The 11,957-nt window shown below is 42.8% G+C and overlaps 1 long non-coding RNA gene across 2 annotated transcripts; it reads left to right on the top strand.

Annotated features, from left to right (window-relative positions):
• The first annotated feature begins 9,831 nt into the window (after positions 1-9,831).
• LOC147181874 (uncharacterized) lies at positions 9,832-11,611 on the top strand. Of its 2 annotated transcripts, none has more exons than XR_015096351.1 (3): positions 9,832-10,178; positions 11,086-11,318; positions 11,426-11,611. It is a non-coding gene; the product is annotated as an uncharacterized LOC147181874 (long non-coding RNA). The 2 variants fall into 2 exon arrangements; XR_015096350.1 differs by having other exon boundaries at positions 11,397-11,611.
• Positions 11,612-11,957: the final 346 nt, after the last annotated feature.

Genomic DNA, 11,957 nt, shown 5'->3' with positions numbered 1-11,957 from the left:
GATATGCGTGTCACAATTTATTACTCCACAAATGTCCAATTTATGCTTTATGTTTCAAGTGGGATTAAATTGAGGTCAAAAATGTTGAACTTCATTTTTTTATCAGATTAATCACCTTTTAGAATTTTGATTAATTACAATTAACTCTTTGACTGCCAAGCATTTTCTAAAAAGAGGATGTGTGGGTGCCAGCTGATTTAAGCATTTTGACTGATCTTTCAAGGTCCACAGAAAATGTTGTGTTTGGACTAAAAAAAAGTTTGTTTCGACCTTATTCCATTCTTCAGTAATCAACAATAGAAAATAGGTTAGTTTCATCCAAATGCTCTGTTTTGGACCAAAATACGGAGAAATCAAGCTTTTTGTGAAACGATATTATTTCATGCACTCTAGTGAATTTAACACCTTTTTTTTTCCATGAATGATGCCACAAACACCTAAACAGTGCTTTACTTCTGTAAAACACTACCACCAACAATGAAAAAGTGTTTTTTGATAGCAAAATACGTTTATTTACATTCAACAGTGTAACAATTTGACAAAACAATTTGGCAAACTATTTACAAATGTGTGCAACTGTGGTACTATTTACAATTGTGTGGATGTTTCAACTACACAGTTTTTCTTTTTGTGTGGTTTATTGTGTAAAACAGCAGGATTTGCACCACAGATTAGTTTCACTGTGATTGCCCCTTCGCGTGCACTTTCTTGCCGGCCTTTTTTCCCGGGGAGTAGCAGGTATATACTGCAGTGTGTGTTTGGCCATGTTGTCATCAAGTCTACTCTCAGGATCATGATACGGTGACCTGGTGTTACGTCTGGCTTCCTCATGTCCTTTAGTTCCTATACCGGGTGGTAAGAGATGTTCTGATCCATCTTATCCACTCCATTCATGGTGGCAACGTAGTCCAGAACCAGTGTCTTCTCCGTGATCAGACTGTACCCACTCCTCCGATGAATATGCATTGGACTCGGGGTACTCTTCATCGTCCGATTGAACGTCCGCCTGTGCAGAAGTGCTCGTTTTCCGCCGTTAGCATCGCTAGCCGGTGAGGCTTTACGACGCGATCGAAGCCGCCGCGTCAACGCTTCCAACTTCGGCGTCAACCTCGGAGTCACCATTATCATCATCATCAATGTGCTCTTTAGCATTGGTCGATGCTTTTCGTCTTTGAAAAAAATGCTCAAGCGTGAGCTGCTTGACCCCGGTCGCCATTTTCGCCTCCTCAGCCATTCTCCCCTCAACACTCTAGCTCTGCCTCACGTCTTCTACTGACGCCTACCCGATCTTGTCCGAAGAGAGTCATCGCTGCCATCTAGTGCCCAAAAATAGTCATTATACTAACTCGACCTGCTTGATATTTTCAGCACAGCTTGCCAAGGCTTTCCTCCACCCGTTTAAAAACAAAAAACAAAAAACAAAAAAAAACATAGTGAACGTCTTTTAACGTCTTTGGCGGCACTCATTTGGATTTTACTAAACGTTATTAAACGTTGTTGGCGGTCAAAGAGTTAATGGCCTAATTAAAAATGCTTTTTATCAACAATTTTTTACCACAAAACTTGAAGAGCACCTGTTATGTGTTAATTCTTTTGACATTTATTGTTATGAGGACGTCTTTAACAATTCTTGATCTACTGCACGCTCTCATCCTCTTTTTTTAATCAGTTAATTACTTGCCTAATTAAACATGGGAAAAAAATTACCCCAATAGTTTGACATGAACAAATATTCAGAATGTCATACATAAACATTTATTAAATGATTTACTTTAATGCATGTAGTTATGTTTATTGCTCAAACACAACCTGTGCCTTCAATGTAACATCCATTGTCAACTAAAGTATGATGTAGATTAAGTAAATGGGCCCTCTCCAGGTGGTCCTGGACCGAGGGAAGGTCCACTTGGTCCTCCTGGGACAGGAATAAAGGCGGCTGGAACCCATTGGCCACAAAGAAAGGTGACTGACCGGTGGCCGAGGAGACCAGGGTGTTGTGTGCATATTCGATCCAAGGCAGGTAGGTGGCCCACGTGCTGGAATTGGCACACACAACGTAAAGCAGCCTCGAGGTCTTGGTTTGTTCTTTCAGTCTGGCCATTAGATTGCGGGTGATAACCCGAGGAAAGACTGGAGGTTGCTTGCAGAACCTTTTCCAGACTTGCGAGATGAATTGGGGGCCACGGTCAGACACGATATATTGTGGGATGCCGTGTAGTCAAACATGTCGAACCAGCAACTGAGCAGTCTCCAGGGCAGAGGGGAGCTTGGGCAGGGCAAGAAAGTGTGCCGACTTGGAAAAGGGGTCCACAACAGCCAAGATGACCGGGGAGCCACGAGAAACAGGAAGACCAGTAACAAAGTCTAGTGCAATTTGGGACCAGGGGGACGAGCAGGCAATGGCATGGGGTGAAGTAGGCCGGCGGGAGGCTGGTGAGAGGCCTTCTCACAGGCACAGGCAGTGCAAGCGCGGACGAAGTCTGCCACGTCTCGATGCAGCTCCGGCCACCAAAACCGCTGCGCAATAAAGTCTGTAGAATGGGAGACTGCCAGATGGCAGGCCACACATGACTCGTGGCTCCACTTGAGAACCTCTAGGCAGAGAGCCTCGGGCACAAACAACCGACCGACGGGGCATTCAGCCGGCACCTGCATCCCTCGCAGGGAGTCCATGACCTGGCTCTCAATCTCTCATCGGAGCGCCCCCACGAATCAATGGGCGGGAAGGATGGGTTCAGGACCAATGGCAACCCGTTCCAGGTCGTGGATGTGGGATAGCGCATCCGGCTTTTTGTTCTTGGTTCCATGTCTGTAGGAAATTGTGAAGTTGTAGCGAGTGACAACAGCGTCCACCTGGCTTGCCTGGGATTCATGCACTTGGCCGTACGGAGGTATTCCAGGTTGCGGTGATCCGTGTAGACCACAAAAGGTTCCGGAGTGCCCCTAGCCAGTGCCTCCATTCCTGTAGAGCAGTGACGATATCCAGGAGTTCTCTGTTCCCGACGTCGTAGTTGGCCTCAGCTGGGGAGAGACGACGGGAGTAGAAGGCACAGGGGTGGAGTATCCGGTCGACCGGCGAGCGCTGAGACAGCACGGCCCCCACTCCTGAATCATGTGCGTCCACCTCAACCACAAAAGAAGAGGGTCAGGGTGACGTAAAACAGTAGGCCACGTAAATGCCCGCTTAAGAGCCAAAAACACAGATTCGGCCTCGTCAGACCAAAGGAAACGAAGCTTAGCGGAGGTTAGCCTGGTAAGCGGTCTTACAAGATGGCTATAATTCCTAATAAAGCGGCGGTAAAAGTTAGCAAACCCCAAAAATCTCTGTAGCTGTTTGCGAGTGGAGGGACGAGGCCATTCGAGGATAGTGCGGATTTTATCGTCATACACCTTAATCTGCCATTCTCCACCACATACCCCAAAAACCTAACCGAGGAAGAGAGAAACTCAAATTTTTCCGCTTTCACATAAAGTCGGTTAGCAAGTAACCGCTGGAGTACCTTCTTCACCTGCATAGGGTGTTCTTTGATATCACGGGAGAAGATTTGGATATCAACCAAGTAGACGAAACAAAACACATTCAGCATGTCTCAAAGGATGTCGTTAACCAGGTTTTGGAAGACGGCAGGTGCATTATTTAACCCAAACGGCATAACTAAATAGTCAAAGTGCCTCAATGGGGTCTTAAAGGTTGTCTTCCACTCATCCCCTTCACGGATACGCACCAGGTGGTAGGCGCTGCGAAGATCGCGTTTAGAAAAAATCTTAGCCTTTTGCAGAAGTGCGAAAGCAGAATCAAGCAGAGGCAACGGGTATTTGTTCTTTACAGTAATATCGTTAAGCCCCCGATAATCCGCGCAGGGACGAAGAGTCTTATCTTTCTTATCTACAAAGAAGAAGCCCGCACCCATTTGGGAAGAAGAAGGTCGAATCTGCCTGCCGGCAAGCGTGTCCGAGATATCCTCCCAGAGAGCAGCCTGCTCAGCCTGAGTCACAGGAAAAAGTCGGGAACTAGGAAGGGGTGTGTTAGGAATTAAATCAATAGCGCAATCGTACGGGCGGTGCGGGGGCAAGGATTGGGCTCCATCCTTACTAAATACCTTATGGAGGTCATGATACTCTTGTGGAACATTATGCAAACAAATCTCCTCCACCTGAGTAGCAGGATGCGGGAGGAGGCCCCCCTCAGCAGAGTGTAAGCATTGCCCGTGACAGAAAACACTCTAATTCTCCAAATTCGACACCGTCCAATTACTGTCTGGGCTGTGGACCTAAAGCCAGGGCAACCCCAAAACAAGCGGTGCCGAACTCGATGGCCTAACCAAAACACTCAAAGACTCTACGTGATTACCCAAAAGGCGAAGAGTAAGCGGAACAGTAGAATGAGTAACAACTCCCAGAAGGCGTCCGTCCAAACTATACACACTTCGTTCCTTGGGTAACGGAATAGGCTCATAGCCTAAGGCTTTGAGCACACCGGGATCAACAAAATTGTCGTCAGCCCCCGAGTCAACCAAAGCCACCACCCTGTTCCGCGCAGTTCCCCAAGAAACCTCCCCAGCCAACTCAAGCCTTCTAATGCCGGAATCATCATCCGAGACTTCAGGTAAGACTGTATCACAGTACTCATGCGGTTCATTAGGGCTGGAGGCAGGGGTGGGCAGAGTCTCTTGGACTAGATGATGACCCATTCTGGTCCTAGGGTTGACGCGTTGGGTTGTCAGCAAAGGACAGGCGGCCACCCGGTGTTTAGGCTGCCCACAATAGAGACACGCGCCGGTCTTTAGGTGGCGTGCACATTCCTCCGGTGTCAAGCGACCCCCGGCAATCTGCATAGGCTCGTACCCTTGGTTCCCAGAAGCCGGACAGAGAGACCCAAGCGGAGCGGACGCGGCAGGGCGCGTAACGAGTTCTGCTCCGCGCTCGCGTCGCCTCTCTCGAAGACGAATGTCCAGGCAGATAGCAAGTGTAATGAGTTCCTCCAAACTGTTCGTGTCATCGCTAAGAGAAAGTTCATCCTTAACTTTAGAACTGAGTCCTCTGCGAAAAAGGCAACAGAGAGATGGCTCGTTAAAGCCACTTTCCGCCGCCAGCGTACGGAAAGAAATAGAATAATCGGCCATGGTGCCGTTCCCTTGCATACAGTCCACCAGCCGACTCCCTGCCTCCCGTCCCTTAACAGGGTGGTCGAAAACACGGCATAACTCGGAAACAAAACCCTGACAGGACGACCGGAGATCCGGCCGGAACTTGCTAATCGCCATCGCCCAAGTAGCTGCCCGGCCAGTCAGGAGACTCATAATAAAAGCAACCTTAGCATTATCGCTAGGGTATGTCTGAGGTTGTTGGTCAAAAATAATAGAGCAGTGGTGTAAAAAGAGGCCACAATCACCGGGCTCACCACCGTAAGGTGCAGAGAGTGAGAACACCGGTTCCCTGAATGGAGCGGAAGGGACCGGAGGTACGTGCGCTGCGGACACACCCGGCTCAGAACCGCTCCCCACCGGCATTCGCTCCATCTGAGCAAACAACTGCTCCAGCCGACGACCCAACATGGTGACAACCCCCTAAAGTTCGGTGATGGTTGTCTCCTGTTGGCTCACCCGGCGCACCTGACTAGCCAGGGCGTGTCGGACCTCTTTGTGTTCTGCGGGATCTATGGTTGGAGTATTCTGTAATGATTTCCGGAATAACCGGATAGTGGATCCCACAAACGCAGAGACACAAAGGGTGTGGATTGACAAATGTAATTGTACACAACGGAATTCTACAACACAAAGCGCTGGACGAAGCAACGAGAAAAACAGTTAACAAAAGTCGCTTGCAAAGTATGCAAGGAAAATTTGGAGCGGGACACGTTGCGGCACACTTAAAAATGGCACATTCACATATCACCAACGTTAAAAAATAAATAAATTTCTTCACACCAGCCAATCGGCTTTGGGAATGGACTGCAAAGTCACACACGGAGTCCTGTACAGATCTGTATTCACTTGGAGATAGTCGTAAGTGTTTACTTGTTTAAAACTGTTGATAGCAATAGTGCTAACATTAGCTAAAGTATTTAGCACGGCCACCAGAATGCAAGTGAAAAAGTAGAAGCGCTCGAGAAAGAAAAAAAAGGAAGGCGCTGCAGGTGAAAGAGTGGCTCACCACAACATCCTCTTTCGGCCATATTCTTTCGGCTTGAATTTTATTTTGGCTGAATGCCGAAAATGTTTTGTCATTTTCGGCCATATATATATATATATATATATATATATATATATATGTATGTGTGTGTGTGTACATACAGTATATAAAATAATTAGATAAGTTGTTTGGCCATAACTTTGAATGCGAGAAACTGGAGAACCATCAAAAGGTTTTTAATTTTCTTTATGTGACCAAATGCATTTGAGAAATAGCAGCCAACAAACAGAAGTATGTTCAGCGTAGTAGTCATGAGCCACTGTAATCAAGTCTTATTGGTACCCAATTCAGTTATCTTCTTTGAATTTTTTATTTTTTTTTAAATGTTAACAAATTGAAAGTCCTCTATAGTCCCAGAAACTGCATAAAAAATGAAGCATGATGTATCATTATTAGTTTTCTTTATTAAGAAGTCTAAACTAAGTACTTTTTTTCTTGCTCCACGGTGAAACTGGGTTAACTGCCACAATGCACTGCAAATGGAGGACTTCTACATAACTAACAGGTAACATAACTTGACATGAACTAAATTGCCAGCAACTTACATTTATTCTTCTTTTGTTTCCTCTCACGTCCACTCTTTCACGGCACTGTTTCTCTCTGTATACAGAATCTCTCTCGCTTATTTCTCTCTGGCCTCCAGCCAACCAAACAATCAGTTAATTAACCAGCTCAGCCCTGGATCATTGTGGAAGCTCTCTGAGGAGCCCTGGAGAGGCTTTCCTTCTCCCAAGTTCCAAATTTACAGCTTCATTAAGTGGACTGGCGTTCCAAGCAAATCTTAAATAACATTGCCAGACTACAGACGCTGTGTGCATTGGTGTCCACGCACGCGCGCTCGTGTGTGTAAGTGTGTGCATGTGTTGGCCTTGAAAGCTTGTGACTCAATAGCTCCCTGATGAAAACAAAATCTCTCTTCTTTTTTTTTTGTGCCTGTGAGATGGCAACTGGTTTGGTGTGATAATGAGGCGTTTTCTCTTGCCATCACAGATGCAATCAAGGTCCGACACGCCTGAAAATGTAACAAGCAAGGTATCATTAACGCAAGTTTGTGTAGCTCCTTGCTGGCGCAATCATTCGGCAATATTGCTTCATTTGTCCTCGCAGACAAACAGGCTTAATTGGCTATTGCTCAGTCTACTGTTGGTGATTGGCCATTCTGCCATTTTCTGATTGGTCTCCTTTTTCAATTGCCACAAGTGGAGAGAAAATAGCTTGTTCACATCCCCGCACAGTTTGATTTTAGGGGAGCTACTACTTCAAGATGAGGTTTCTAAGGCTTGGGACTGCAAAACAAACAAACAAAGTCAAAGAAAAAGACTAAAATAATATAGTAATAATCAGGCTTGGGGAGAAACGGAATACATCTTAATAATCAGATTGCAAAAAAAATGTAACTGTATTCCATTACAGTTACAGGAAAAAACATGTAATCAAATTACAGGTACATTTAGGGGTTACAATTTATACGATAAGAGAGAGTGCGAAAGAGGGCGAGAGCGAGAGCGAGAGAGAGAGAGAGAGACAGAGTGAGAGAGAGCACGTGCACACCTGCGCGAGTGGGACGGTTGCTACATGTCGGGGAGGTGGGAACGAACAAACTGACTAGTCGTGTCCTCCACACGCGTGCAGTTTGAAAAAGCTTCATGGACGGGAGGAGGAAAAGACGACCGGTATTCACTGGAACTTACTCGGAGCGAAAGTTGGAGCTAAGAGTCCAGCGGCATGCTACGCGCTTTAGCTTCTTGCTAGCTAGGATGATATTGGATGGATGACTATCTATCCATCTATCTATCTATCTATCTATCTATCTATCTATCTATCTATCTATCTATCTATCTATCTATCTATCTATCTATCTATCTATCTATCTATCTATCTATCTGTGAGGTGTGGTTGCTTTCAGTCACAGTTCGAAAATAGCATATGGCTTTCAATCAATCAATCAATCAACCAATCAACCAATCAACCAATCAATCAATTACATGTTTTTTAATTACACTAGGATTTTTTCTATTTGTAGGCTGCCCGGGTCCCTATCACCCGCAAATAGCAGGGGCACATTGTATAGAATATATCTATCGTTTGTCTTTTTTTTTTGTGTGGCAGAGTTCACACCATCCACCTCAAAGTTGTTTAGTGCCAGTAAAAATGATACAGACCCCCTCAGGCTATGACAAAGGTTTCATTCATCTAGCTCTAAGTCAATGTTTCATCAGCAGAATTATGAAAATATGAATTGAAGGTTCAAATCGTATTTAGTGTTGCTTTAACTCAATCAGAACTCTGATCTGACTTCCATTTAAATCAGACAGTGTTAAAAATACATTTTGGGTGTTGAAACCAAGTGATACATTTAACACCAAAATTGTAATGCTCCAAATTTGGCTGTGAATGTATGTGGCAACCCTAACCCTTAGATTCCCAAAAGACAAAGAACTTTGGACTAAAAATTAACATTATTTGTCCAGTTTTACATTACAAGTTTTTAAGGGGAAAAAAAGATCCACCTGAAAATAAATAATATAATAAATCCCCAATAATTTAATAAGGTATTACATTATCAGCAAAAATTTTATTACAATAACAATCAGGATTTTTTTCATGTATTTTTTTATAATAAATTATTTCATTATTAAATTTTATTAAATTTTTGATCAAGTGAATTGCAAATTTTATTAAATTTTCTAGCGACAGGTGTTACATTTTCAACAAATTATGACATTATGGGTGCTACAACCTTATTACTGCTCCAACATGACATGTAATATAAAGGCATCACTGGTGCAGAAGAAATTGGATCCTTGACGCCCATCAACCACCTTTGTGATGAGACATTACAACATGAATGTTGACCATTTTGTAGTTTTTTACAATTGCTCAAGCACTAAGCTCCATTCTGTCGCCCAAGCAATTTGTGGCCTCAACTCGTTTATTTATTTATTTCAAATGAAACACTTTTGACCAAACAATAAGTAGGGAAAAAAATAACAAAAAAATAAAAATAAACACCTCTTACTCATTAGCAGAGGAATTACATAGCTAATGAGTAAGAGGTGTTTATTTTTATAATTTGTTGTTCCTTGCGACAATTATTTATTTTATTATTATTATTTTAAATACTGTATTCACAAATAGGTCTATTGAGACTATTTTACTTCTTCTCCATTGTCTTCAGTTTTTCTAATATTGTACAATTACAAACGTTTATACTATTTACACAATTTGTCTTTGAGTTATTTTCAAGCTATATAACCATAAACGAGTATTCTGTTTGTGCCAATTGTTTTCCTTTTTTGTATTCTTATATTGTATATTTGATGCCCGTTTCTTTCTTTCTTGTGCTACTTGTAAATGAGTTGTTTTTTTCCCTCAATTTGAGGTTCTGTTATACAAGAAATGTATAATCAAATAGTGGAAAATAAGGGATAGTATTATTTTAAGTTCTCTGAACTTCTACCTGCTCCTTTTGAGTACCACCATTGTATAACTTCTGTTCTCTTTTTTAACCTAATGTTACTCAAATAAATTAAAAGGGGGGGGGGGGGGGTACTGTGCGCGAGTGTGTTGACGATTTTCCATGGTGCACTTCAACACAACGTTATACGCACCGTACTGACGTCACCCAGTCAAGGGAGCCCGGCCGGTCTGGAGCCGCGTGGTCGGACTGGCCAGCGGAAGCGACGGGCGGCAAGCGGGTGCCGGCAGTGGCTCGGCTGAGAGACCGGCCTCCCGCCCCGCAGGTGCCGCTGCCTTGTCCGCCCCGCAGCGTCCACTCAGCCTGGTCCAGGTCGGCCTGCGAACGGCGCGGGGACGCCGTCGCTAAACCAAACAAATACAGTTTATGAAGTATGAAAGCCTCTGCACATGGCGGAAGCGTGAAATGTCGCCGGTTCCACGGAATCAGCACACGGCTAAGAGGGAGGTGTCGGCTACCCCATCGAATCGAATCATGACGGAAGGTACACGGCTTCACCATTGTTAAGGTATATAGACATTGTAATCTTGACCGTATTTCAAATAGTGAAAGCTTTTTTGTGGCCAAAATGTAACGAGCATTACAGACCACGTTGGCAGCATTCAAATGATTAATTTAAACCCAATTATTATCTTTGTTGATAATATTATTAATATTATAATTATTATGTCAAGTCATGTCCTCTTCCTACTGTCTTATTTTTTTTTGCTATAGTTGAGTCCAACGTGGGTTGGAACTTTGAACTCTTTGCGTGGCAGGCTTTATGTTGTGGCAAAACAACTGCACAAAAAACAAAGATAACATCAATTATTAATTTATATATTTACTGTTCAACGTTCCTTGTGCTGTTCATTTCACATAACTTTGCTTCACACTTTTTTGGGGGGTAATATTAATTTGTGTATTAGTTATGCTTTAGTCATTGTAAAATGTTATATCTTTATTTTGTACTATTTTTCTATGGGTCATTTGTTTAAAATTTTACATTTGTGTTATTTGTCAAGATTTATATATTGAAAAGTAATTGTTAAATTAATTAAAAAAATATATTTTACTGATGATGAATGATGAACATTTATTACCATCCAAATAAATAAATTAATCAAATTTGAAAACTTTCTAAAAAAGAAAAAGAGAACGAGTACAAAAGTACCGAAAATTGGTACCGTTGAGTACCGGTATCGATTCCCAGGTACCAAGTATTGGAACAGAACCGGTTCAAATGTGAAAAGGTACCCAACCCTAACAATAAGTTTGGTTCAGTACTTAGATTCAGTTTTCAAACTGATCTTTTTTTTGCAAAACCTTAAACACATTCTCAGTCACTAAATACATTTCACACTGCAATTACACTTGTGTTCTAAAATTGGATACTGGCAGCAAAATGTGAAAACAAGCTGTCATCTTACACACAGTGGCACGCACAGGTGGGCTTCTATCAACAATGGACAGAAACATTCAGAGGGATGGACACGGATGAGTTCGTATAAGAGATGGTGGGCAAGGAAGAGGCAGAGGAAGACCAAGAAGAATCCTCACTGGTGAAATTTGAGCAACTATCGTACACTAGGTCCTTATTCATGGGATGACAATGACAGTAGGACAAAGAGTCCAAACCAATTTGAGCCAGCATCATAAGGCGATTCAGGTAATTGCTTCTTGTTCTACATTTGACATACAGAATTACTGTACTGTATGTAAGTTAATTTTCCTCTTTGTATAACAGAAGTATCACTCTTTTCTCCCAACATCAAGAAACGCTCATGGTTGACATGATCCTGACATGATCATGGACATGGGCACTCCATGAAAACCAGCGGAACGTGTATGAAATACTGCCTGCGATGTGGATGAAGTCCTCTGGCCAGACCTCGCACCAACCATATTGGACACTGACTCTCAGTGACTTTAACTAAAATGTGCTCTTCTATTCTTCTTCTTCTTTTTGTTATGAAAGGGCTGTATGTAGATATCACTTTGACTATCATTTTTTTTTGTTAAATGCATTTTCAATAAACAGTTTCTGTTAACTATGTGTCTAATGAACACTCTGTGGAGTTTTGAAATGGGTGGAAGTTCCAAGAAATGTCTTTTAGCAATTGTGTAAAAACTCTTAAGACGGATGTCTTGTCGGAGTTGAGGCATTCTTCACGGAATCTCAGCTCTCGTTGGCTCCCATGTAACTTAATGTTAATAGTTATAAAAAAGGTATACACTATACAGACAATACATTTTAAAACTAAAAAAAATTGTGGATCTTTTTGTTGAAGTTCTTCCTTCTTATTTT

Source organism: Leptonotus elevatus, chromosome 1 (assembly GCF_054856555.1).
Source record: "Leptonotus elevatus isolate MCC_2025b chromosome 1, RoL_Lele_1.0, whole genome shotgun sequence".
NCBI classification, from domain to species: domain Eukaryota; kingdom Metazoa; phylum Chordata; class Actinopteri; order Syngnathiformes; family Syngnathidae; genus Leptonotus; species Leptonotus elevatus.
This window is presented reverse-complemented; position numbering and strand designations above follow the sequence as displayed.